Source organism: Tauraco erythrolophus, chromosome 5 (genome assembly GCF_009769465.1).
Source record: "Tauraco erythrolophus isolate bTauEry1 chromosome 5, bTauEry1.pri, whole genome shotgun sequence".
NCBI classification, from domain to species: domain Eukaryota; kingdom Metazoa; phylum Chordata; class Aves; order Musophagiformes; family Musophagidae; genus Tauraco; species Tauraco erythrolophus.
This window is the reverse complement of record NC_141469.1, coordinates 4,006,841-4,032,006: the sequence shown is the minus strand read 5'-3', so window position 1 is coordinate 4,032,006 and position 25,166 is coordinate 4,006,841.

The window sequence follows — 25,166 nt, the reverse complement described above, 5'->3', positions numbered from 1 at the left end:
GGCCTCATCCCCAGAGGGTGGTTGGCCATCTATCAGCATGTAAGATGTAAGAGCCACGGAGAAACTGCAGTCATCTTGGACCACATGCAGAGAAAAATGACATCTGCATCTATATTTCTTTACAGAATTCCAGATCAGTGCTGGTCAGTCTTTCTGTGAATTTCAAGCCAAGGCACCTAGAAGCACAGGGGATGATTTGGCTCTCAGCCTTTCCTTTTTCCTGAGTAATGTGCATCTTTGGCTCTGGTCTCCATTCCCCTTAGACCAGGCATCAGCTAGCTGGAAGCACAAGAAGAAACTAAACTATAATTCAACTAGCAGGGTTTTTGTATTGTTAATAAACAGCTGTCCAAATACCATGCACAATTACTTAGAATATTTCTTTCTCTCAGGTTATAATGCTGATTTTCAAGCAGGTTGATAATCTCAAATCTTTACCTAAGAGTAGATTTTTTTTGAAATTATATTTAATTCTTTATACTTGAGAAGGATTTGGGTTGATTGTTGTATGGCTGTAAGCGGGATGTGAATTTGGGTTGTTATGTGGCATGTGATGCTTTCTTTGGTATATGTTGACGCAAAAGTTTAAAGTCCTGTAAAAAGAATACTTCATACTACTGCAAAATATTAATTGTCCTTTACAGTGATGTAACAATTGATTTTTTCTGTAAGGCAAGATACTTAGCCAAGGAATGTTCATTCAGGGAAATAGTGGAATACTTTGACCATGATAAATATTTTCCCTGTTATTTAGTGCTATGGTTTAATCTCCAGGATTTCTTCCTGTTAGTGTCAGCTAAGATGTCGGGCAGCACACTAAACAAGTAATTAAACAAGTAATGTAAGGAAAGAAAGAGAACGTTTAAAAAAAACAAAGAAACCACCAGACCAAACCAGTCAATAGAAAAACTTCTCCAAGTCACCTGCATGAAGAATAGGAAATGCCTTACTGAGCAATTAATAGATTTTGGATAATCGCTCTGCTGCTTCTCTTCTTTTTTCTTTCTTAATCGTATTTAATTTCTCACAGTTCAAGGCTAGCAGAGTAGGTCAAAAGTGTGTAGAACTGCACTTGGCAAGTTGAATACCTAAAACTGAAAATCGTACCACTTACCTGAAGTTGTCAATTTTAGAATTTAGACAACTAAGGCATTTAGAAATCTTAGGCTTGGAGAATCTGGAGATCAAAAGAATGAGTAAAATTGTGACGTGCAAATGGTTTAATTTTAGAATTATGAGATCACGTGATAATTCAGACTGGAAGAGGTGATGTATTCCAGTCTCCTGCTTGAAGCGGGGTCACTGATGTGGTCAGACAAGGCTGCCCAGGACTTGATCCAGTCAGGTCTTGAAAACCTCTAAGGATGGAGACTGCACAGCTTCTCTGGGCAACCTGTTCTGGTACTTGATTGTCCTCAGGGTGAAGATGTCTTGCCTTAGATGCAGTCTGAACCTTTCTGATTTCAATTTAAGCCCGTTGTGCCTCATCCTGCCCTAACACATGCTGTGAAGAGTCTGGCTCTGTCTTCTGAACGACCTCTTACTATACAGTGGCAAGGTGCTATTAGGTCTCTATAAAGCCATCTTCAGGCTTAAGACCTATTTCTTCAACCTTTCCTCACAGGACAAGTGCTTCAGCCCCCAACTGTGTTGATGGCACTTCGCTGAATTGTCTGCAGCTCTCAGGGTTCTCCACCCTGTGACATTCCAAGGATGACAAAGAACAGCCCTGAAAGGATGTGGCCAGCTCTCTGAGCACCCCTGAAGGCAGCTCATCTGATCCCATGAACTTGTACGGGTGAAGGCTTTTCAGTGAAGACTGAGGCAGAGGTGGCACTGCGTACTTCAGCCTTCTCTGTGTCCACAGTCAGTGAATCACCTGCCCTCTTCAGCACAGGTAATGTAGCAGTAGAATCTTGCTTTGCTGCCCTTGATGTCCTTTGCAAGTCTAAACTGCAAACGAGCTTTGGCTTTCCTAACAACAATCCCTCGCATCCTAGGCAGTGTTTTCAGATGTCCAGTTTGTCCTTGATAGCAAAGAGCACATATACCTGTGCATCACCCCTTGGTGGCCCATACAGTACCTGTATCAAAAAGTTAGTCCTCACATGTTCCAGAAGTCTTGACTGTTTGTGTTCTGCTATTCAACCCTTCCAGAAATCTCAGGGAAGTTGAAGTTCTCTGTAAGAACTATGGCCTGTGGCACAGAGACTTCCTCATGTCCACTTCCTTATGCTAATTAGATGTCTGTAACAAACTCCCACTACAATGTCACCATTACTGGCCTGTCCTCTGATCACGACCCACAAGCTCTTAACCAAACTGTTACCGTCTCACAGAAGATCTCCATACTATCAAACTGTCCATCCCAAGGCGATTGTATGCCTCCATCACACTTCTCTAGTCATGTGAGTTGCCTTGCCATGTCTCCATTACCTCAACAATAACAGTTTTGGGCCATGTGCAGAGCTCTGTTTTCTGCTGCTTGTTTCCCAGGCTGTGTGCAGTTGTGTTATGTCAAGTTCTTCAGTCCTTGCACTGCCTCCAGGATCCTGAGGTCCTTCTCGTACTCATCGTAGATCTTCCTCTCTTATATCTCTTAAGTATAATTCGTTCCAGTTCTGAAAGCTGCTGCTAATTGACATGAAAATCGGTAGCTTCAGGCCTCTTCAGAGAGGGGTGTGAAATAGCACAGACTAGTCTGGGGAATTGATGTTTTTATGATGCTAGTTTTCTATTGGTGTGTTACAAAAAACCAAATTATTTATTTTTGCATTTGACCAAAGTATTGATGGAAAATTCTCGAGTTACTGTCCTTCCTGGAAGTCATGAAAAAAAGAAGAGGAGATCAGACTGTAGTCACAGCTGGGGTGTATGAACTGTAACATTTCTTCTTTACCTTTTAAAGTTCTATCTAAAAGATACTGAGGAATATTATGGAGTTAGACCAAAAATGATAAGAAGAAAATTCATATCGGAACTGATGGGTTCTGAATACATATCAGAACTGTATTTAAAGCAAACCATCAGTTGGGGTTGTTGCTAAATAAGTTGAAGAAAGCCTAAGACAAACTGTATTTAGAGTTTCATGCATATATTTATCTTTACACAGCAAAGTTAAAAGTAGGAATGTGAATTTCTAAAAGGCTAAGAATATGCCCAAATGTTACCCACCAGTTATGCCTCTCAAGATGGTTCTTCCTGGAAGAAGGAGGGGGGAAAAAAAAGCAGTTGCTGCAAAATAATCAAAATTTAATCCTTTTAGTTGTAACAAAATGTGATGCTGCCTCTTAATTCCGATTGAAGTTGTCTGGTACGTGCACTGCTTACTGAGCCCCCATCAGGTCACAGAATTATCAGCAGAAGGGAGCACAACGATGTTTCTGAAGAGCAAAGCTGGGGCTGGGTGCACCCTGCACACCTGGGCAGTATGGCAGCAGCAGTCATTGTTTCAGATACTTCAGGATTTCTGGAATGCCACGTCGCCATGTGAAGGAAAACGCGACCCTCCCTCCTGTGTACCTAAATATTAGCCTCTTCTGCTTTGTCCTCCTCCTAGTTGCTGAATAAGTCCTCTGTTGTAAGCTAGAGTCACAGCATCTGGTTTGGAAAATGTCTAGAAGCTTCTTGGCTTGCCAGAGCATTTTAAAAGAACATCTTAGCCCTTCTACAGGACCTCAGCACAGCTCGGCATTACGGATGGCGTTGTCAGCTTGAACCTCAACCCTTCCTCTGAATTAGTTGACATGGCCGCTCTTAGAGAAAATGAAAGAGACAATTGCCATCTGTAGTTTTTGAGTTTTAATTTTATTACACTTAGTGCAACCTAGACATAGGTCTTCTTTCTCATTATGATAATTTTTAACAGCACATTCCAGGAAGGGGGAGGTCACAAAAGAGAAAAGGCCAAAACCACTGCAGAAGGACATAGGACCTGCCAATACGGGACAGACAAGCGGAGCTGGAGTTACTGCGAGGGTGTCTCCACTTCACAGTGGAAAATGCACATTAAGTACTCAGAGACATTCTTAACAGGAGTTGGCTGCGTTGGTTACTCTCCAAAAGTTGAACCCAGTATATATACTGATATCAGAGCTGGTTTTCTTTTCCTAGTACTGCTGAATATTACTGGATAGCTTTCACCTTGGTGACTGCTTTAAAAACAAACAAAAAAATACCCCCTATTAAGAATGATTAGACTGGCACAAATGTTTACTGTGGGAGCTGCTAAGACTAGCTGCACAGCTTGGGGAAAGCAGACTTCTAGAGCAAAATTTTTTTTAAACTAAAAAGAAAACATTATGTATTTAGCAGAAAGACAAGCGCTTTTTTGCAGGGTCTGCTCTTTGCCACTTTGCTGCTCTGTATGTGTTTCTGTGAAGTTGTTATACTTTGCTGTTTGCCAGGAGTAGAAACATTAGCTAGATTCTCTGCTAGTATAAATAATGTAGTGCCGTGAACTGCTGTCTTTTACACCTACTGAGAATCTGGTCCATTGTTTGAAGATGTATATGGGCATGTTAAAATGACTAATCTTGAAAAAACGTTCTGCTCAACCGTTGCCCACCCTTCCGCTTCTCGGCTGCAAATTTGCACTTCTGAGCCTTGTTTTCAGTTTATTTTGGAAGAACAAATAAACTGCATGTGTAGATCTGTTCTATCTTCCTGACCTAGTCCAGCTGCAAAGATTTCCCTTATTGCTTTCCCCCTTCCGTTTTTGAGCTATGATTTAATTGCTGGGGTTTTCTTTTAAATTCACATCCCTTTTGCTATCCGATTCCCAGCTGCAAGTTCCCAATGTTCTGTTCGGAGTTTTCACCATATGTTTAAAATAGTCATCCTTTCCCACCCCTTTGGAGAACAGATGGTTCCAACTCAACCAATAAGAAGGTGGGGAAGGACTTGCTAAATATCAAAGCACGAAGGGGAAAAGGCAGCATTCACAAAGATTCTCCTGTTTCTGCTCTCGAGCAGTGCTTCCTCCTTGCAGCTGACCATGGGAGGAGGCTATTCCCATAGGATTGTGCTTTCAAAAGACACAATTTAGATTATGCTGTCCCTTTTCCTTCCCACATGTGCACATGTAAAGGAGATAATTTTGTCTCTGGAATCTTGCAATATAGGCATTAGCAGCTTGTCTAAATAAATACAAAGAGGGTGTTTTCTTGTCATGCAATGCTTTGCTGTGTTAAAAAGTGAAAAATGACTGCATTTACTTACACCTTCCCTCTCCCTCTCAGCATACGGATGCTATTTGAAGAACTGGAAGCCAAACATCCCATATTCAGAGGTACTGGGAAACCTCAGGGGTGGCTGATGCCACTGGGAGAATGTGGCTGATGGCTGCCTTTGAAATGAAGACTCCCAGATCTAGGATGCCTAAACTACTGGCTATGCCAACATCTTCATAAATCAGCTCCATCAGCTATATGTTTTGTACTCCTGAGAGCCATCAGGTGGAAGGAATCCATCATGGATGACCGCAGCCCCTGACAGCCAGAGGCTGTCTCTTGCAGCCTGGAGGCTTGTCCAGGACGGTCAGCCAGATCACAAGCTATCTGTGGGCCGTGTAAATTCAGCAGCCCCTTTGGTTTACTTACTGCCATCGCTAGGAACTTGGATTATCCAGGCACCTCAATGCCTCGCATGGGAACTGTGTTTTAGACTACTCCCTTGGCAAATAAAAGCCCCACGGTGGCCACTGGCATATGCAGTGAACCTATGGTGCGCTCTGGAATGCTTGTTTTCCACATCAAAGTCACAAGATCTTTTCAGCCCACAACAGACTCTTCAGGCTTCTCACGGCTGTAGAGCAGAGCTCGTTATAAGGTAATAGAGAGTGAGAGGACATGGGCCTCTTGATCTCCCGGTATGTGCTTTAGTGGTGGCATAATTGCTCATCTGTGGCTTTTGCTGCTGTCCTTACATTCACATCTTGGTTTCTATATGAGTTCCAGTTAAAATGACTCTGAAGGACATAGATCCTGTCTCAGAAATGGTTCTGCAGCACCTGTGGTTGCAGAGTGATTTTTACCACGTATGGAATAATCTCAGTGTTGGCAGGTAGCAGCCCTCCTTCAGTATTCCGCCTGCCCTTTTCAGTGTGCGAGCTGGGAGTTCAAAACATAGCATATACCAGTAAATGAACTCAAATAATATTTAAGGACCAGAGGCAGCTGTCTTACACTGATGGACATGTCCTACATCAGCGGTAGAAACAATAAGCTTAATGCTTTAGCAACCCTTGATTAAATGAAATAAAATTATTTCTTATTGCACCTTTAGAAACATATATCCTGCTTTTCTTTCAGAATATATCTATTGTCTACTGACAAAATCCACACATAGCAGATCTGGTCCTGTATCAGAGGTGCTGCAGCTAAATTGCTGTCAAGAGCCACCTGCAGCACTTGGTGTCTTGATGTTTCTTGGACTCTTGGCAAGCTTAGTCTGTCTCTTTCCCAGTTGCACCTAGGGTAACAAAAGAGAATTCCTCAGATCTGTGCCAGAGTCTGTAACTCAGGAGAACAACCAGCCATTAACCCAGGGATACAGACTGGTGATATGTGGCATGAATGGCTGTCACAGTTGGGATCCACAGAGATGTTTCATTTCGAACTCAATTGTTGGAAAAGGTTCTCTTGGAAAGGGCTGCGCACCTTTGAAACTCACTTCCCGTTGTGGGATAACAGCTGGCCGGGTTTGTTTTTATCCATCCAGGTTTTATTCGTAGTTTACAGGCTATGAAGAGCAGAGATTATCTGAATTTCTGGGAATAGCTTAAAAAATACAGATGTTTGAAATACAGTTAGAGCAATACTCTAAGTGACTCACTGGCAGTGTCTGTGACGCGTATTGTTAAGAGCTTGTCAAAGGTATCTAGAGGGGCGAACAGGATTTATTTGTAGTTATAAAGAAATAATGGACTTAGCAGCAGGGTACCAGTATATTTACTTCGTAGCAAGTAATCTTTGGGAAAAGCTATTCTTTGCGTGCTGTAAAGTGGAAAAGAGCTATAGCTTACTTAAAACACAGTCATATTCTTCCACAGAGCTAAAAGACATATTTTTGAAATGGAAATAATATTTCCTTGGTTTTGTGAAATGAGGACTTAATAATTATTTCCAAGTTTAAAAATACTTAAACCTGTCTTTTTATAGCAGGGACAATTCTTCCAAGTCTTTTTAGTTATATCAATGTGTAATTTGGACCAAGAATAACAAATTAGTATCTCATAAAATACTAATTAAAAAGAGGGCAGATGTGAATTGTTGTGAGCAAAAATACGTTTTATATTCCACTAGACTTTCTTTGCAGTCTGAAATGACGCAAGAGCAAATTCAGCCTTAGTGTAAAATATGAAGATTTGAAGTAAGGAGAATGGCAGTGATCTGTTAGTCTTTCTCAGCTAAAATAAACTGATAAATGATGTTTGTGTAAAAAGGCTGGAAGTAGTTTTCTGGGGTTTAAATGTATTTACTTAGCAACTGTAATTACTAAAACTCTTCTTCCAAAGTACTGATGTAAACCCTTTTGAGTGACCATATGTAGATGAAATTAAGTCTATCGTTTGAGTCATCTACAGTGGCCCTCTCAGACAATTACAGGGCTAGCTGGCTAACAAAAAAACAGACTGTCAAATAAGACTCAAGCAAACGTTACAGACTGTAAATTCAAAGCCTCTGTTGAATTGTTAGGGTAACTCTTAGCTGTGGCTGGAATTTGACACTAAGCTTTCATGGCAAAGCCCGATAAACCCCCTCCAAGCTCGGTGGAGTCAGAGTAGCATAACCAGGAGAAGAACTTGATCCAGCCTGATGTTTATCCAGGGACCAGTATGTTATTCTTCATCTCCTGTTAAACAGGAGACATCAGTTTTTGTCTACAGCTTAGTAAAGCAGTGAAAAATCAGGATCAGCTGACAATCTGGCCCAAAGTCTGCTCAAGAGACCTAAGAGTATCACAGATAGCTGTGATACTACAGTTGTAAAGTGGAGTTAGGTGGAAAGGTATAATCATGTCTTTTCAGTTGCTTATAAAGCTGTTGAAGTCAGTCAATTCTTCTGGAAGAGTTAACCACCCAGGTATGATTCTGGTAAGAATACAGATAGTCTCACCTTTATAATCTGTAATCTCTTTGTGGGGGCCTTTTTTTTAAGTAATCCAGCAGCCAAGTGTGGTAAAAAAACCCATAACATTACCCTACTGCTTTTCTCCAAGTCCTACAAAAAAAAATACGTAAGTAAATCATTAACAGTTGAAAGTTGTCTAAAATAGGATGTCTTGCCTTTGACTTTGTAAAATCATTCTTTGTAAAAAGAAATGGAGGAATTTTAGAGTTGGGTCACTGTCCTACCAAAACCCTGGGCAGCAAATATGTCCCTCATTATTAGGCATGCAGTTGCCAAAAGTAACATTAAATGAAGAGCTGGTTGGCAGCTAAAAGATTTGCTTTCTTTTAGTACAGCTTTTTTCCTCTCTTGAAGCTCTGGAAAGGGGAACCAATTTCTCTTTCATTGAAGTAAGTGACAGTTTTCCATTCATTTCATTGTGTCTAAGATACGCTGTGTCTTGATAAGATCTGGTGAAGTTTGATTGTTTTTGTCTCCACGCTACAGGTGTGTTGTCTCAGCGAGTATGGTCTTGTAAAGGGCAGGGCCTTGTTTCGTGAGTAACCTGGGGAAATAACTGAGGGTATTGCACAGGAAAGCAGAATTCAACATGCAAAAGAAGGTCAAAAAAGACCATTAATCCTCCTGAAGGTACTGGTTCTATGTTATTAAAGGTCAGTGGGGTGATGGTTCCTGAGTACTGCAGAGGTCTTTTTGTACACTCTGAAGTGTTCAGTCTTCTTGATAGACCTATTCCCTTAACCTAGAGAATAAAAGTATTTTTTGTCTTTCAGTGGAAGCAGGATTGAATTTTTATCACGAAAAAGGAGAGTACACAGTAAATTCTGAGTCCCCAGAGGGTGGTTTAGTGAGTATGAGGGTGCGTGTTAACCTCACGCAATGCTTGGTTTGCAAATTTGAAATTCTACTAAACATACTCAAACTTTCTGCCAGTGTCATTTACTTAGTTTTTATTGAAACAATCAGAGAGTAATTCACTTTTCTTGTTTGCCAAAAACCCAGCTAGAGCAATACATTGCAGTGTGCACAGTTAGTAAAAAGATTTGGGTTATTTGAAAACAGGACAGGAGAGTTTAAAAGCCGAGGAGAAGTCCCGAGAAAATAGCAGCCTTTTAACTCCTGTCAGGGGCTCCATCCATCAACAGTGTCAAAATGGATAAAAATACTGCGTCTTTCCACTAAAGTTCTGTACAAACCAAGGGAACAGTAACTGTGTCCTGGTTTAAAGCAGTTCTGGGCACTGGAGGGCTTCTGTGTTTTCCTGGCTGGTCGGAGGCTCACCTGTGCTTTTTTTCCCGTGATACTGGTTCAGAGGATAGCTCTCAAATGGAGCTGTTGGTCCTGGTGAAGCTGTCTCCTGTTGTGTAGAACAAGTGGCAAAGAAAATAGAGTGCTTTTCTTGAGCTCTAACGTGTTAACACTTCCTCTACCCACTATCAAAAATTAGCTTGTAAAAACATGAAGATTACTGTTCTCCTCCTTTCTTCAACTCTACTGTTATTGTACTGAACTTCTGTAGCCTGCAGTGGCAAGATGTTTCAACCATGGAAATACCTGGCTGCCCTGGGGAGGTGGATGGAGGATGATGCCAGTGACCCATTCTAGCTCTGGTTCTCTTAACTGGCAAGTCAGGCATCACCAGCACCTCTGCTCCCATGTTGCTCTAAAGATTGCTCGGCCTGTCGTGCAGTCAGCATGCGGAAAGGCATCTGGTTTATGACATCTTTGTTGTTATATAAACACAGTCAGCCCTGAATGTGTTTTTCCATTCATTACCAACAAATATTAGAGTTGATTCCTTGGTTCTGTAATGAATAACTATGTGTGTCAAGGTATAAGCACAGTGACATCGACATTAAATTCAGCATTTTGGAAATGGGATATGAAGTAAAACACTTGGAGCAGAGGGTTTTCAAGAACTTCTGGTTGCCCTCCCCTTTCCATGTTAGGGCACTTACGGTAATGAGTCCTTGTATGTGATAGTGGCAGGAGCAGATCTGCATGGGTACAGTAAAGGAACAGAACTATGAGGTAGGAATTCTTGGGGGTGCTTCTCCAGTACCTCATGCACTGCTTGGGAAACTGTAGTGGTACTAATAGTTCTGTAAAAGTCCTTTCATGCTGGGTCTTTTAAGGAAAAGGGTCAAGAACTGTAGGGTGGTCTCTGAGCAAAGACATGGCAGGTGTGCTGCTAATGAGTCACTGGTTAGGTGAATGGATATAATTGGAAAGAAAAGCACCTGCAGGATTATTCCCAGAGTCTCTCAAGAGCTTTAGTGATGGAAGCTATTGAGTATTGAAATAATATGCATTTCCTAAATCTGATTGAGACAGTCTTCTATTATTATTGTAAAAATGCATTAGTAGCCCCTAAGAGCTCTAGCTGTAGGCCAGGACCAGTTATGTTTCACAGGGTAAAGATTTCAAAGATGTTTACCAAGAATTTTACTATCCAGTTTGGGAATAATTAAATGTGAAGTTGTGTATGACGAACCAGTAAGACGAAACTGACTGCTCTCTGAAACAATTCAACACAGGCGCATTAGAAACTCCATTACCACAGGCCATCCAAACAAACCTGCACTGGTTTTCCATTTACTGCTGTTTACTTGCTTTTTCCTAGTCCTTAGTGAATCAGACAATTCCGAGATCTCAGCACTGACTAGATGCTTGCGTATAACTGGGATTTTCATTCGAACTCTTTATCTTATTGTGGGTTCTTTTGCTAACGTTGTACTAAGGGCTTGTCATGTGAAATTTATCAGCACTTTCCCAAAAGGCTGAGTGAAGCACGCGGTGTGTTCTGCGATTTATGTCCTGCCTTGAATGTAATCAGGCAGATTATTTTAACAGCATCTTCCTCTGCTGAGGCTGTGCTGGGTAGAGGATGACTGTACATGCTCTCTGAATTCCCTCATCCCTCAGGATGTTATTATTTTCAACGTTATAAATATCAGGATAATGACTCAATGGTCTATTAGATTTTCCTAAAGGTTTTAAAGCACAGCGTGGTCGGAAGCTTCTTCCAACTTACCACTTGGCTGATTTTTTAAAAATATACCAAAGCCGACATTGGCTCTTAGATGCATCAGAGAAGCACCATAGATTTGGCTGATGAAAATCATAAGATCTAAGCTTACACAGAGATCTCGGTCTTTCTCCCTGCAGACAATCAAGTGACAGGCTCGCAAAACCTGTCCTGATAGGAAACAGACACCTTCATTGCTTCTCCGAGTTCATTTTCCAGAGCAGGCACCGATTTCTCACTCCTCATGTGTTTATTTTATCTGGTTTTGAGATGACCCGATTTCTGAAGTGTGAGGATCTTTGTGTAGAAACACAAAAGGATTTGTTTCTGCAAGGGCAGGATTTTAGGGCAAATGTATAGAAGGACTTGCGCACCTGAGATCTGTCCGGTTCTTGCTCAGGGCATCAGGTCTAAAACACACTCAGATACTTGTGCCTTCTGCTCCAGTGCTCTGAAAGCACAGCAATCTGATACTTTGTACGTTAACATTGCATTTCAAAACAGGCCTGTAAACGGCTCTGCCTTGACAGCAAATTATCTGGGCTTCTACGTGATCCGCATGTTTTGTCTGAGTAGTTCCATCCAGTAGACACAGGCCACATAGGAGTGCCACCACGTTTCCCATGAGGTTGCCTGCTTAACATCAGGTGTGCGTCGGAAGGAAGGGCGTCAGAGTCTCTCCGCTACCAAGTGAAATCCCAAACTGTTATTCTGTCCTCTCAAAATGGAACTTCAACAGGAACCTACTGACGAGCTCTTAGCCCAGTCGAGATACGTGACGAAGGATTTATCATGAAATTCAAGTCATCTTTCCAGCATCAGAGTCAAAGCTCTGGCAACTGTGTTAAAAGACAAAACCAGTCATTTCTCTTCCTAGTTTGAAAAGAAATGCCCAGATCCTTTACTGTTCTGAAGAGAAAAAGCTAAAACTTGCCTCAGCAAGTACTTTAGAGGCTTTGTAACTCAAGTGGAAGGGGAAGTCAGCCTGCCATAGGACACCTACCTTTTTTGACAAGGTAAAAGCCCTTCAGTCACTACTTTGTTGTCTAGTTAGCTGATACGGTAACAGCCTTTGGTAGCCCTTGTCTCTGTGCACTCAATAGAAGGAAATACAAATACTCGGTTAACGACTCTGAACTCTGTTCTGAGCTTGCTTCAAGTTCAGGTATTGCAGCAATGGGACTTGAATGACTTAAACTCATAACATTGCTTATCGTCTTTTGAAACACTTTGGTCAAGACAGACCAAAAAGTAGATGATTACAGGTGGATCTCCTCTCTGAGACTGTTCTTTTATACTTCTGAAAGCCCTGAAAAAATCTTTCTTCCCTCCAAGTTGTCTTAGGATAGAAAAAAATATTCACAAGTCTCTTTTGTAAATGTTGACATTGTAATCAAAGTGGTATTTTCTTTGTGTAGTTTTTAAAGAAGGAAGAAACCAAATTGGACTTGGAAGGAAAGAACGTGTTGAGAAAGACAATGGAAAAGCAGTATTCCTAGCTCCTTAGGAAGAGACATTCTGCAGTGGGGACTGGTAAAGGTTTCTCCTTGAAAACTTACTCCAAGAAAGGAGAAAGAGACTGAGATGAAGCGACCCAGACAAATAAGCATATGTGGTGTTTCAGTGAAAGGGAATGATCTCTGCATTAAAAGTGGTAAATGTAAAGAATTTGCATGCTAAAGACACTTGGAGAATCCCAGGGATGCCTTTAGTGAGGGCTGCAGCAGTAATAGCAGAGTTTGGGCGAGGAGTGGTTAAAAATAGTAGTTCCCATAAGCTCATTGTATAACTGAAAAATCACTTAGCTCTCCTTTTTTTTCCTCGTCGGTGATCTGTGCATGGGGAAATTGGAAAAGCATTGTGAGTCTTCATTCATACGTATTAGTAAAGCATTTTCCATTCCCTGAAATGAAGATGTTACAATGAAAGATCAAGATTAGAGGATTTTCTCTTTTTTAGTGTGTACCATTCTGCTGTTAAAATAATAAACATTCAACATATTTACGATGTGGCAAAAATTATGCTGTGTGCAAATATTTCAAAATTGGGTCCTTATGTGATCTAAGTTTTAAGAGGTGGTGCTAATGAAGGGGTTTTGGTTTGTCTTCCCAGTAAGGGTAACAGAACACTGGAACAGGCTGCTCAGAGAGGTTGTGGAGTTTTTTTCTCTGGAGATGTTCAAAACCCGCCTGGACGCGTTCTTGTGTGATCTGATCTAGGTGGTCCTGCTCCAGCAGGGGGATTGGATTAGATGATCCTTTGAGGTCCCTTCCAATCCCTGATATTTTGTGATTCTGTGAAGGGGAAGCACCTCAGAAGTGAGGTGCAGAGCCAAATGCCAAGAACGCTTGGAAGAGCTGAATGTTGTGTTATTAAGGATAGACAGGTGAGACAGGAATAGTAATAGCTGTGGGTGAATCAGCAGTGGGTGGTGCCCTGGATTTAGACAAGTGGTGTCACTTGTTAGGTTTCCAGCCACTATGTTTCAGTAAGTTTTTTGTTGTTTTTTTTTTTTCTTCCATAAACACCCCACGATGTCTAAACTCTGCTTTTTGTTGCTGATGGATATAGCTAAGATTAATCTGAACTCTATGACTTTAGCCATTTGGTAGAGGAACCACTTGAACTGTAGAGGAAGTGTCAGTAGGAAATTGTGAAGTATTTGAGTCTGTGCTGTAAGAGTGTTTCCTGAACCACAGCTGTAGGGACGGGCCCAGGGTTTGCACTGGTCAGAGGGAAATGGAGTTCTACTGTTGGAAGTAAATTAATTGAATGTCTATGAAACGGGAGAATTCCCCCTGTTATATGATTCCCATTCCAGCTGTCTTTGTGCTGTGGGTCATTTATTATTGCTGCCATGCTTTATGGAAAAGGGAATTTTACACAGGGAAAAGATGAAATGAGAGAAAAACTCAAGTAGGAGAGTGCAATGTTACAATATTTATACTTAATATGAAGTGAATGGACTATAATAAGAGTAAATAATAAAAGAAAACTATATAATTCCTGAGAGAACTGCCTTAAACAGTAAAAAGTGAAACATGTAGCCCATGATGTAAAGGAATGTACAAAGACATGAGAGAATCACAAGGCTGGAAGCAACTTCAAGAGCTCATAGAGTCTATTCCCTTTCCCCCTCAAGGATGTACCAAACGTATTTATCATTACTGACACAGTTGTCTAGCTCCTTGTTAGCTTTCCAGTGGAGGTATTCCAACACCTCCTGAACCAGTCTTGCTGTTGCAGGGCTTTTTATGATAGGAAGATTTTCATATATCCTCCTTGATATATATATCCTCCTTCGATTCTTTTTTCCCTTGTTTTGTCTGTGTCCTGGATTCAGCTCCTCTACTACCAAAAACCCCACCACATAAACCCAACATGTAAGTGAAGAAAAAGAATCACTCTTCTGTTTTACAGCACTTTATTGAATTAGGAATACAGGAATGCACAAACATTTGCATAATCCTACTGCATCATTTATTCTTTCCTTGGGGCCCATGTCTCCCAGACTTGTTAAAATTTCTGCTGATTTCCTTTCAACTTTATCCAGTTGTTCCAAGTTTTTGCTGAAATGGATAATCCAAACTGACCCTAGTACTCTAGTGGAGGTCTAATCAGTGTTAAATTCAAAGATTTTTTTTTTTATAGATATCTCATGAATACTGTGATACTGGTTTTAAATTCAAGCAATAACTTGTGTTCTCTTCATGATCTCAGGTGGCTTTCATGTCTCAATCTTATATTTTCAGGCTAAAAATTTCTAATTAAAGTCTCTTGCGCTGGTCCCTACTGGATCACAGACAAGAGGAGAGCAGGCCTTTTCACTTGTATCTTAATTCTGTCCTCTGAACATAGTTTGGTCACCCCAGTTTGAGGTCATCTTGGTAAACATATGCTTTGTCCCATCATACAAGTCATCACTAGACGTACTGAATAGTACCAGAGCCAGTGTTGGTTCCTTTGGAGCTTTTATTTTGCTTTGCATGCCAACTGCCTTTCTGATAATGAACCATTGATAGCAGTTCTATGGAAAACTCTGTAACAGCCTCCATCCACCCTGTGTCAGCTCTCTAGTTCAGGCTCTATTTGTTCATAAGAATACCATTTTGAAAGACGTTGAAAGCTTTTGCAAATTTTTCTCTTCCTGCAGAACTTGTTACTTTGCTCTACAACTAAATTGAATTGGCTTGGCATGATTTCTCCCTAACAAATTCATACTGGCTTTTATTCATCCCTTTATTCTGGCCACAGTCCCTGGTTATGCGTTCTGAGATTTGGGGTTTTTTTTCCTAATCAAGTATGTCATTGATTTTTATTTGAAAGTTCTGTTTGTTTCTCCTCTTATTTCTGCCTGTCTTAAATAGCACTGCTTTTTATTTGTGTCACTGTTGAAGAAAAAGAAAATGTAGATCTCTGTATTTACTCAGACAAATGTGCTGGGTGGCCTTCCAAAGCTTTTAAATGCAAAAGAAAGAGTAAGAGAATTCGGACTAGAGTCTGATAACATGTAGATTTGAAGGCTTTTTAAAGGAGAAAATAGATCTTCTGTCCTGTGGGACACTACAAAATTAAAAATAAGAGAAGACTGGCATCTTATGTACAAGTTAGAGCCTTGTGATGCACATAACCAGCATATCAGTCCTGGATAGCAATTTCCCTCCCAATAGCAATTTCTGAAGGTCAACCATCACACCCACATAAAAATCAGAGATGGTATGGTTGAGATCTAACAACATTTGAACAGTTTTTCTCATTTGCTAGCAGAACCAGATAAATACTTTTTTTTTTTCACTACTCTACATTTGCTTAACTTATTTCTATTACTTTGTGTTTTGTAGTCCTTGTGTTTTGTTTCGTTGTACCTGGCAGAATTGTTGTGGCATCACGATTTTGTTCAGCATGATTTTGCTGTTGTCTGATCTGATTTTAGGCTTTTTTTCTTGGTGGAAATGATACAGTGAAAGTGTATCATCAAATTTGGTGGTGAGGCAGTGGAACAGGTTGCCCAGAGAAGTTGTGGATGCCCCATCCCTCGCAGTGTTCAAGGCCAGGTTAGATGAGGCTTTGGGCAACCTGGTGTAGTGGAGGATTTCTCTGCCCATGACAGGGGGGTTGGAACTAGATGATCTTTGAGGTCCCTTCCAACCTGAACCATTCTATGATTCTAAATCTCTAAAATTCATGCGGCTTGATGTGTTGTACTCATAAAAACAAGATTTGAAGAAGATATTTGCCAAATATTCCAGCTGGTTTATAAGGGTAACAGGCATACTACAAGTGCGTCACTCCCTGAACTAGAAAGGAGCAACACAAAATCAAACGACTCTGCAGTGAGATGTGTTGTGCCTGCAACACGAGTTTAGTTTTGGAAGTATAAGGATTCGGAGTTTGCTTATTTTATGGCTTTTGTAATCGCAAAGGAAACTGCTACTTGTTTATGTGCTGATTCCTAATGCCAGGTAGGCAGTTTCTGCTTGGTTCTAAGTGGAAGAACATCTTGTTCTTTCTGTTCCAGTGGCACAGTACCCACATGCTCATTTGCATTCCTAGATATTCATTATAATTTACAAAACAAAAAAGATTGCAGTTTTACATAGCTAGTTTTCATAAATACAAATAAAAAGAGCCCAAGCTGTCAAAATTCATCCTTTTGGCAAACTCCCACAGTAATACCAAAGGAAAAAGTAAGAATTGAAAACCCATCAGGGAAATAATGATAATGAGAAATCAGAACTTTTTCAAATCTTAACATTCATATGAAGAACCAGATACAAGATATTTAAGTTTATAAATTCTGAATAATTTCTCAGTGGCTTCAATCAAAAAAGAGAATGCAGAGAGTTGTAGTATAAGTGTAATGATGACATGGACAATCAATTTGCATTAATGAGTAATTTGAGAAAATTTCGGGGTGGTGTTCCTACACACACACACAGTCTTCAGAAATGGTTATCTACTTGGCCTTACCCTCTGATCTGTGTTGCTGCCTTTGGCCAGTTACTCAAACCCTCGGGAACTAGATTGCTAACCTAGCTAGAGATGGTAGCACAGGACTGACATGTTTGCTGTTTTGTGGCCGACTCACTCCGACCACAGATAGTCGCCCCAAGGAAGCCATAGTTCTGTTCATAATGGAAATTGCAGCCATGGCCTTGTTGAAGTTTGTTTCTTCTCTCACCTGTTTGCAACGGGCTATAATTTTACAAATTTTTCTTCTAGGTTTTGTTTATCCAGGAAAGCACATGCACAGTAACCAAGGGTGTGGATTTACTGCATGTAATTACCGTGCTCCACAGAGTCGTTCTTAGCTCGCGTTAATGCCGTATGGGCGTGATGCCGGCGTCGTGAGCGCGTGCCGCAGCTTGCTACTTGCTGTACTGATTTCCTCTGGAGATTAGAAGTTAGTCTTCCTCAGGAGAGACGTTGAGTTGAGAGTTTTTGCTCACAAAAGCTTATCAGCAATTTTCAGGGAGTAAGAGCAAAGGTCCCTACAGAACTGCCGTCGTTTTACCGAGTAAGTTTGGAGATGGCTTTTTAACAGATAGTTCAAATCCAAGGTCAGCATTTGGTTATAGAAATAGTTTTATTCACAGAAGTGGTCTTTCCAGAACATATTTTTGACTTGTAAGCCTTTTCCATTCCTTTCAACATTTTTAATTGTCTTGCACAGTTAATGGAATTTGAGCCTAAGGAATTTGCACCGTAGCTGGTAACCCTGACTCCAAAAGCAAACTGTCTCCACTAAGGTGCCTGTTTTGAAAAATGGCTTCATACAGACCTTCCAGGAGCCAGCAGTCAGAGATGCCCGTGCCAGTCACTTGGCACAGTTGCTTCTCTGTAGGCCGATCCACTGTTTCTCACCTTGGGAATTACAGAAAAGAACCTTCTTCTTTCCTCATCTTTATCTTACCACATGCCAAGACTTAGCAAGTATGCCTTGATGTCCAGCGTTTCCGACCGAGAAGCACTGGATAGCCCAGCTGTGTGCATACCGCTCATGCTTTGGCCGTCTCTCTGCTGCGGTGGGAGGCAGTGGGCTGTGAGGAGTCCTGAGGGACACCCCACGACCCTCCAAAGGGAGGGGCTGGGAAGGATCTGTTGACAGCTCAGAAGTCATCTGGCCTGTATCCTGCTCGGTCAGTAGTCACAAACGATCCCCTGGGAACCCCGAGTCCCGCTTCTGCTCTTGATCCTGTCTCTCTGCTTTGGCTGCCTTGGTTCAGGTCGATTCCTATGGTTTTTTCCTACGTAAGCGTGTGCAAATAGGCTTTAAACTCAGGCTGTGCTGTAACCTGGCTGCCTGTGAACCAATGCATGGCTACGTTTGTCAAACATGGTGCTTGAGCTCATGTTCTCTGCTTATCACTCACGCAGGTCTGTTGGTATAGATGTGGCCTTGGTTCTTCCTCAGAAAATTGGAGACGGTGATAAGAACCGTTTTTGATAAGGTTAATGAATATACTAACAAACAGCAACAGGGACTTTTTGCAAAGGCATGTAGTGGTAGGATAAGGGATAATGGCTTTAAAATAAAAGAGGATAGATTTAAATGAGATCTAAGGAAGAAATTCTTTCTTGTGAGGGTGGTGAGGCATTGGAACAGGTTGCCCAGGGAAGTTGTGGCTCCCCCATCCCTGGAAGGGTTCAACACCAGGTTGCATGAGGCTTTGAGCAACCTCGTCTAGGGGAAGGTATCCCTGGCCATGACAGGGGAGTTGGAACTAGAATATCTTTAAGGTCGTGGAATAAGATTCTATGATGTATTATCTAAACATAACAATTATCATGACTATATGTTGGGTTTTTTAAGATTGGCAGAATGTATAAGACAGCAACGGGTAACTTTCACTTGATAGGGAGAGGGAATTAGAAAGAGGGAGATCCGACAGTCTTGAACCACTAAACTCTAATAAAAGCCTTACCTGGCCAGTGGCTGCTTTCAGTAGTTGTGGATTTCTACCAGTTTGCGTGCAAACATATGCACTCAGCATAAACCTAATAAAATTTTCCACATGGATTGGTAAGATTTTTATATGTACTTTCCTGATCTCTTAGTACTTACCCAAGCAGTGACGACATGTCCTTGTATGCGGAGAGGAGTGGAAGGTACGCACCTCTTCATTCTCTAGCTACTTTGCATCTCTGATCTCTCTCTAAGCCTGTCATTCCATAATGTGTGACCTAGACACTGATACTGGGCAGCACGCGTGAAATACCTATGTTGGACTGTAGTCCATCAGTTATAATACATGTATTTATCTGGAATCTACCTCTTTTGTGATCAGTGGAGGTATACTGAAATAACAACACAGCCTGAAATAAATCTTGTAGAGAAGAGCAGAGTAGCTAACCCATGATTTTTTCCCCCAAGTGACTCTTTCTTTGCTTTCAAAGTAACTCCATCGCAGCAGGGCTGCCTCGATTCAGCCTAGAGATTGCTCTATTTCGAGACTGAGCAAGGTCATCTCTTGATATAATCTGTGAATTATTTGGGTCGTGTTCTGCCAAATGCAATCTGGCAGAAGGTAGGACTTCCGGGTCTCTGTTTTATGAACCTCTGCCTAAGCTGCTGAAGATACTTTGATGTAACATAACCATTTAGGATACCATGAAGAATATTCCCTTTCTTTTCCCCTCCGTTTGTCTCAACGCTGCAAACAGTGTACGGCACAGAGTGGCTGGCAACAGTTATGCATATTGTTCGCTCTTTTCATTTCACTTTTGCTTTCAGTGCTGGCTTTTAATGAGAAAGGTTCTCCAGGTAGCTATCTTCTCTGTTACAGCTACTAGAGACAAATACTGGATAAAACCCTAAGCTTGAAAAAGAACTTGTTCTATTGCTTATTTAGCCTGTTGTTCTTCCTAGCACACATACTAATATTTGTCATAGATGAATAACGTAAGAGAAGAAATTTAACCTGACAGTTATCAAATGAAACACTCTCCTAACATACCCAGTGACCCCAAGCTCTCCCTCTCCTTGTAAAACAGACCAGATGTCTCCCAGATAATGAGGTCTCACCCAATGGCACCAGTACTACACCATAAGTGGCTTTATAGAGCAGCATTCTATAAAAGAAATCCAGCTGAGTAACAGAACTTGGTACCTTTATAAGCACTGAATCATTTTATGCCTTAGGGGTTATTTTCTTTCATTGGATTTAATGTTTTGGGCAGCCTTTAAATCTGTTGATGCAGTCTTCTGTGCTACAGAAACGCTCATCAAACCTGGTTCCAATAAACAAGTACAATGACAAGGAAGAGCTTCCAACTTGACTTCTCAAGCAACGTAATTGTTTAAGTGCAAGTTGCAAAGTGTGGGTTAGGGAGAAGAGACAGTCACCAGGCCAAGTGACATTCTCAGCAGTGATTTAGAAGCAAACGTTGAGTCATTGCTGGTCAAATAGGCTGATGACATAAAGACTTGTGGAATGGAAAAAAACGATAGGGACAGGACAGTTGGTGCGATGTGGAACTTTGGGAAGCTGGATGATGTAAAATATGATTAAATGCAGTCAGATACAAAGCTGCTCGTCTAACAACAGAAAACATCAATCATGATAATTTCTGTAGAACGAGGTATTATCCTACATTTTTTTTAAAGAGGTAGAAGTTTAGAGATAATACTACCTCATAGCTATCACCACGTTTTTTATTTGTTTTATTTCAATTTGGTTGCACATATGGTAGGTGAGGAGGTACGTGTGTCTTGCTCTGTATTTGTGGGTTCCTAATACACTTCAGGCATAATATACTTCAAATGGTTATGTCCAAATTTTTGACCTGGTAGAAATAAGTCTATAAGTTTGGGTCCTTACAGTAGTCTGGTGTTGAAATAAAAGCTACTTTTCATAGGTTTCATACATAGGAACACAATATGGAAATTGTTTGTGCAGGCACACAGGAAAAAGTAAATAAATTGCAAGTTGTTTGAGATCTGCTGTTGAATCATTTATAGGACTCGAGTTAAAAATTTTAAATGACTTCTTGTTGTATGTCAGGCAGTAACCAGTGGGTGGTATAGGACCCAGTCCTAACGAATTAGCAGATAACAGTAAGCCATGAATATATGCTTAGAGTTAACTCAGTAAAAAAAGGACATTGTTTTTCCGGTTTTCAGTGGTTTAGAGTTTAGTAATGAGATTGTAAATTCAAAATAAATTTTATGTAAGTTATCATCTTGATCAGATGAAGTCATCAAAGAAGAAAATGGCTCAGGCAGTTTTCAGAAATGAGCTAAGTAGCCTATAATACAAAATGTCTGATTCTACATGGCATTCCTGCTATCCAAAGGGTAAATGCAACAGCTTCATATAGCAGGTACCATGTTTTAATGGTACTGCTATTAAAAAAGGATTGGCGTTCTCTGAGAGTTTACTGTGTCACCTGGACTTAACCTGTGCTTTAGGTTCTTCATCTCTGAAAATGGAACAACACTGTCCATATTTTTAGGATTCTCTGTAAAAGCAAAGAAGTTTAGAAAACAAATACATAAAATCCAAATGATGTCCAGATTTATATTTCTTCTTCGCCAACATCAGGTAATCTTTGTATCCTAATGATATGGTGTGATTGTGGTATGGTGACATCTGATGTGGTGTGACATGTGATGTGATCCTGACAGCTTACACCATCAAACCCTGGTCTTCCCGGTGTAGAGGATATGAAGGCAGAGAGTCGAGAGTGCTAATCAGTGCTAGGTGAATTCACTTGACGTTGACTTTCTTGCTCTGCCTCTGGAATCAGGAGTATGGGAATGCGCTAACTCTTCTTGATGCTCACAGACCCTGCACGGTTCAGCAAAGACACGAAGAGGCGAGGGAAGGGAACCCAAAAGCTCCACAGTGTTTCAACTAACTGTGGGTGGCCACAAGGATTAACTTGCTGCCTGTGGTGCACCAATTTCCTTAATTCTGATGTGGGGAGACCACCTTAATCAGCAGTCTCAACCAAGGTCTCTCCTTCTGCTTGCTGGTCCACTGTGTACATAGCCTAACATCATGATCAGGACCGTTTTCATCCAGCTGAAAATTATATACATAAGTCTTCCAGCTCAGGAGATGAGGTGAAACATGTATGTCTGTGCTAAACTCTGTAAATTGATTCCGAGAGGAACTGTTGAGTGTTTCTGGCTGGAGCCAAAGTTTTAGTTGATAATTCTTTTTCCTGTACGATTCTGTTACAGAATACTTCCAATGATTTACTGTCTCCCAGTGTTTGGGGTGTTTTTCCACAATAAATACATGTTTGAATCCGTGAGAAGCTAGCTCTGCTCTCCACAAGCCCCTTACATCCTTAAATATTCCAATTCTGATTGAACTTCCCCAAGCTGCATTTTTCCATTTATTTAAAAAAAAAAAAAGGCAGGTATTCAGCTGGTTCTAGCAGACATGCAGACAAGTTAATTTCTTCCTAGTGTTCTTACCTGCATGTCTGATGTAGAAATTCCCAGAACTGGCCCATTCCCAGGGTGGCTCTGTGCCGTTTACCCTGCAGGACCACCAATTTGAGGCTGTATGGGACTCAGATAGAAGAGTATTTGAGACCATTTTCTGACCCTGAAAGTTTCTCCTAATATCACATATTCTGTCGTCTGAAGCTAAGGAAGGATTGTCATCTAAAACCATTCTGTTTTAAAGTCACTGGCCTTTCAAGATCTCAGAAAACTTTTTCCATCTCCCTTATGATTTTTTTTTCTACACTTACTCAAACTTTTTCTTTCCCTGCCACCATTCAACACGCAAATGGTAATTTTGCCTCCTACTGCATCACAGCACGTTCTGGTGTATATAAGATGCTGCAGCTTTTTGCCACTGGTACTGAAGGTTGGTTAATATCAGTGCTATAGTGATGTTTTTAACTGAACGCTGTCTCAGAAAGGAAAGTAAAACCTTGCTAGTGAAATATCCATTTCACAGAAATAATGCCCAAGCTGGATTATGTCTCAAATGTCTGTCTTTAAAAGACAGTTCAGCTGCTTGACTCGTGAATTGGAAAATAGCTAAGGCTGAAAAACATGATTTCATCCAAGTTCCATGATAGAAACAACAAAAACATCTCAGTAAAAAAATTCATGTTTAAAAATGTGAGTAAGGATATTCTGTAAAGAACAGGGCAAATGCTTTGAGAAAGATTTCATCAATATTCATTAGAGTAAACAGAGAAATTTGTTTTGCATTCTTCATTGCTTCTAGCAATCCCTTTCTCAAAATGCTCTACTTTTACTTAAAATAGGTGTCTGACTGTCAGACATTCGTGGGCAACAGGTATAGGCATAAACAGTTTATTTTTGTTCAATGAAGTATTTAAGAATGAGCACGTAGCACATGACTTAAATTTTTTTTTTAAAAAATATTTATTCTATTAATATATCTGAGTTTAAAATCTTTGAGAAAGTTGCAGAAGAGTTTCTCAGTCTGAGTAACAGAACTAGAAACAATATTATTTGGCAGAGGTGGTGCAAGCGAATGCCATTTTTTTGCTAATTTTCTGACATATTCCCACTCAGGACTATACTGTGTTCATGAATACTTAGTTGTGAAACAAACCTGGATGTACAGATCTGACACTTGTGTGCTTGAACTCATTTGCTTGTCAGAACAGGAGAAACATGAACTTGCTCTATTGTCTAATGCCAACGATGCCCTTAAGAGACTGTAGCAAAATGTTTCTACTTTATGAATTCAGTATTTGAGCCAAAATCACTTTCCTATGCTGCTGCTGTTGATTTTGAATCAAAATTTTATTTCCTCTTTTGAAAATCTCTCAGTGGTTAGGCCCAGTTGCTCCAAATGCTAGCAAATGCAATTTGCTATGACAAAGTAAAAAAATTTAACTCATGAAAAGTGTGGCTTGTTTTTTCTTGACTGTCTTGCCACTGTGAACATCACCAAAATATTCCTGCCATGAAGTTCTGACTCTTTCCCTGTTTCTAAAACCATGACTCAGAGCGCATCCCATTGTTGCCACTGCAAGAATCTAAACACCTGTGGATTTACTGTGTGGTGAAAATCCACTATGTTAATTAAATGTTAAGTGTTGCTTTTCAAATATAAAAATAATTAAACTTTTTGCATTTGACATAGCAGCAAGCCATTCTGTTAAAACAGAAATTACACACCAGTTAGGATTTTACCGTTGATGGTCTTGCCGCGTGTTTTGCCCTATGGACCTGCCAACACACCTTGTGCTCAAATTACTCCGTCACGACCTGGGACGATTTCTGTTTTGGGCACCAGAACCAGTGTATGATTACAGAGTGAACCAATTGCTGCAAAAATTTGTCTGCAAAAGCGGGATGCCTGGTGGTTTGTTATTAAATATTTCAGAAGCTGGCTTCTTCCAAACGCTCCATGTCAAGGCTTTACTCACGAGCTGTCTAGAATGTTTCAGTTTTGCTACGACCACTATAAGCTGGATGACTATCCCGAGGCCCCTGGGAAATGGGAATATCCTGGATTCTTGTGGGAAGGAGAACTTAAAAACAATTGTTCAAATATGAGCTAAATCAACATGTGATGTCTCCACTGAAAAAACAGTTCTTTTTTTTTTTGTGTACTGGTATTGCAATATATTTACGGGAGTCAATAGTTATTGACTAGTGAAGTATCTGGTCTGGACTAATGAGGTATTAGACTGTCTGAAAATAGCAGAGTAATCTAATTACCATTGGAAGTATTAATGAACGTGCATTTGATAAAAATATAACAACAACCATAACACACTATTTTGTGTGAATTAGGCAAAAGGCAAAAATAAAAACTATAAATAAGAAAATGTAGGAAGAGGTAGAATAAACATTGTTGTTTATTCTTACTCCAAGTTCCTCCTACTAAATTGATGTTCCCTGGCCAAGAGTGAATATCTAACATTCATTTCCTATCCAAAAAAACCTGCATATCCTGCTACTGAAGTAAATCAAAACTCCTTAGAATAGGTATAGATGTTCTGAACCTGCTACAGTAGAGAAGGATACCGGTAAAGAGGTGTGGGGCTGGGCAATT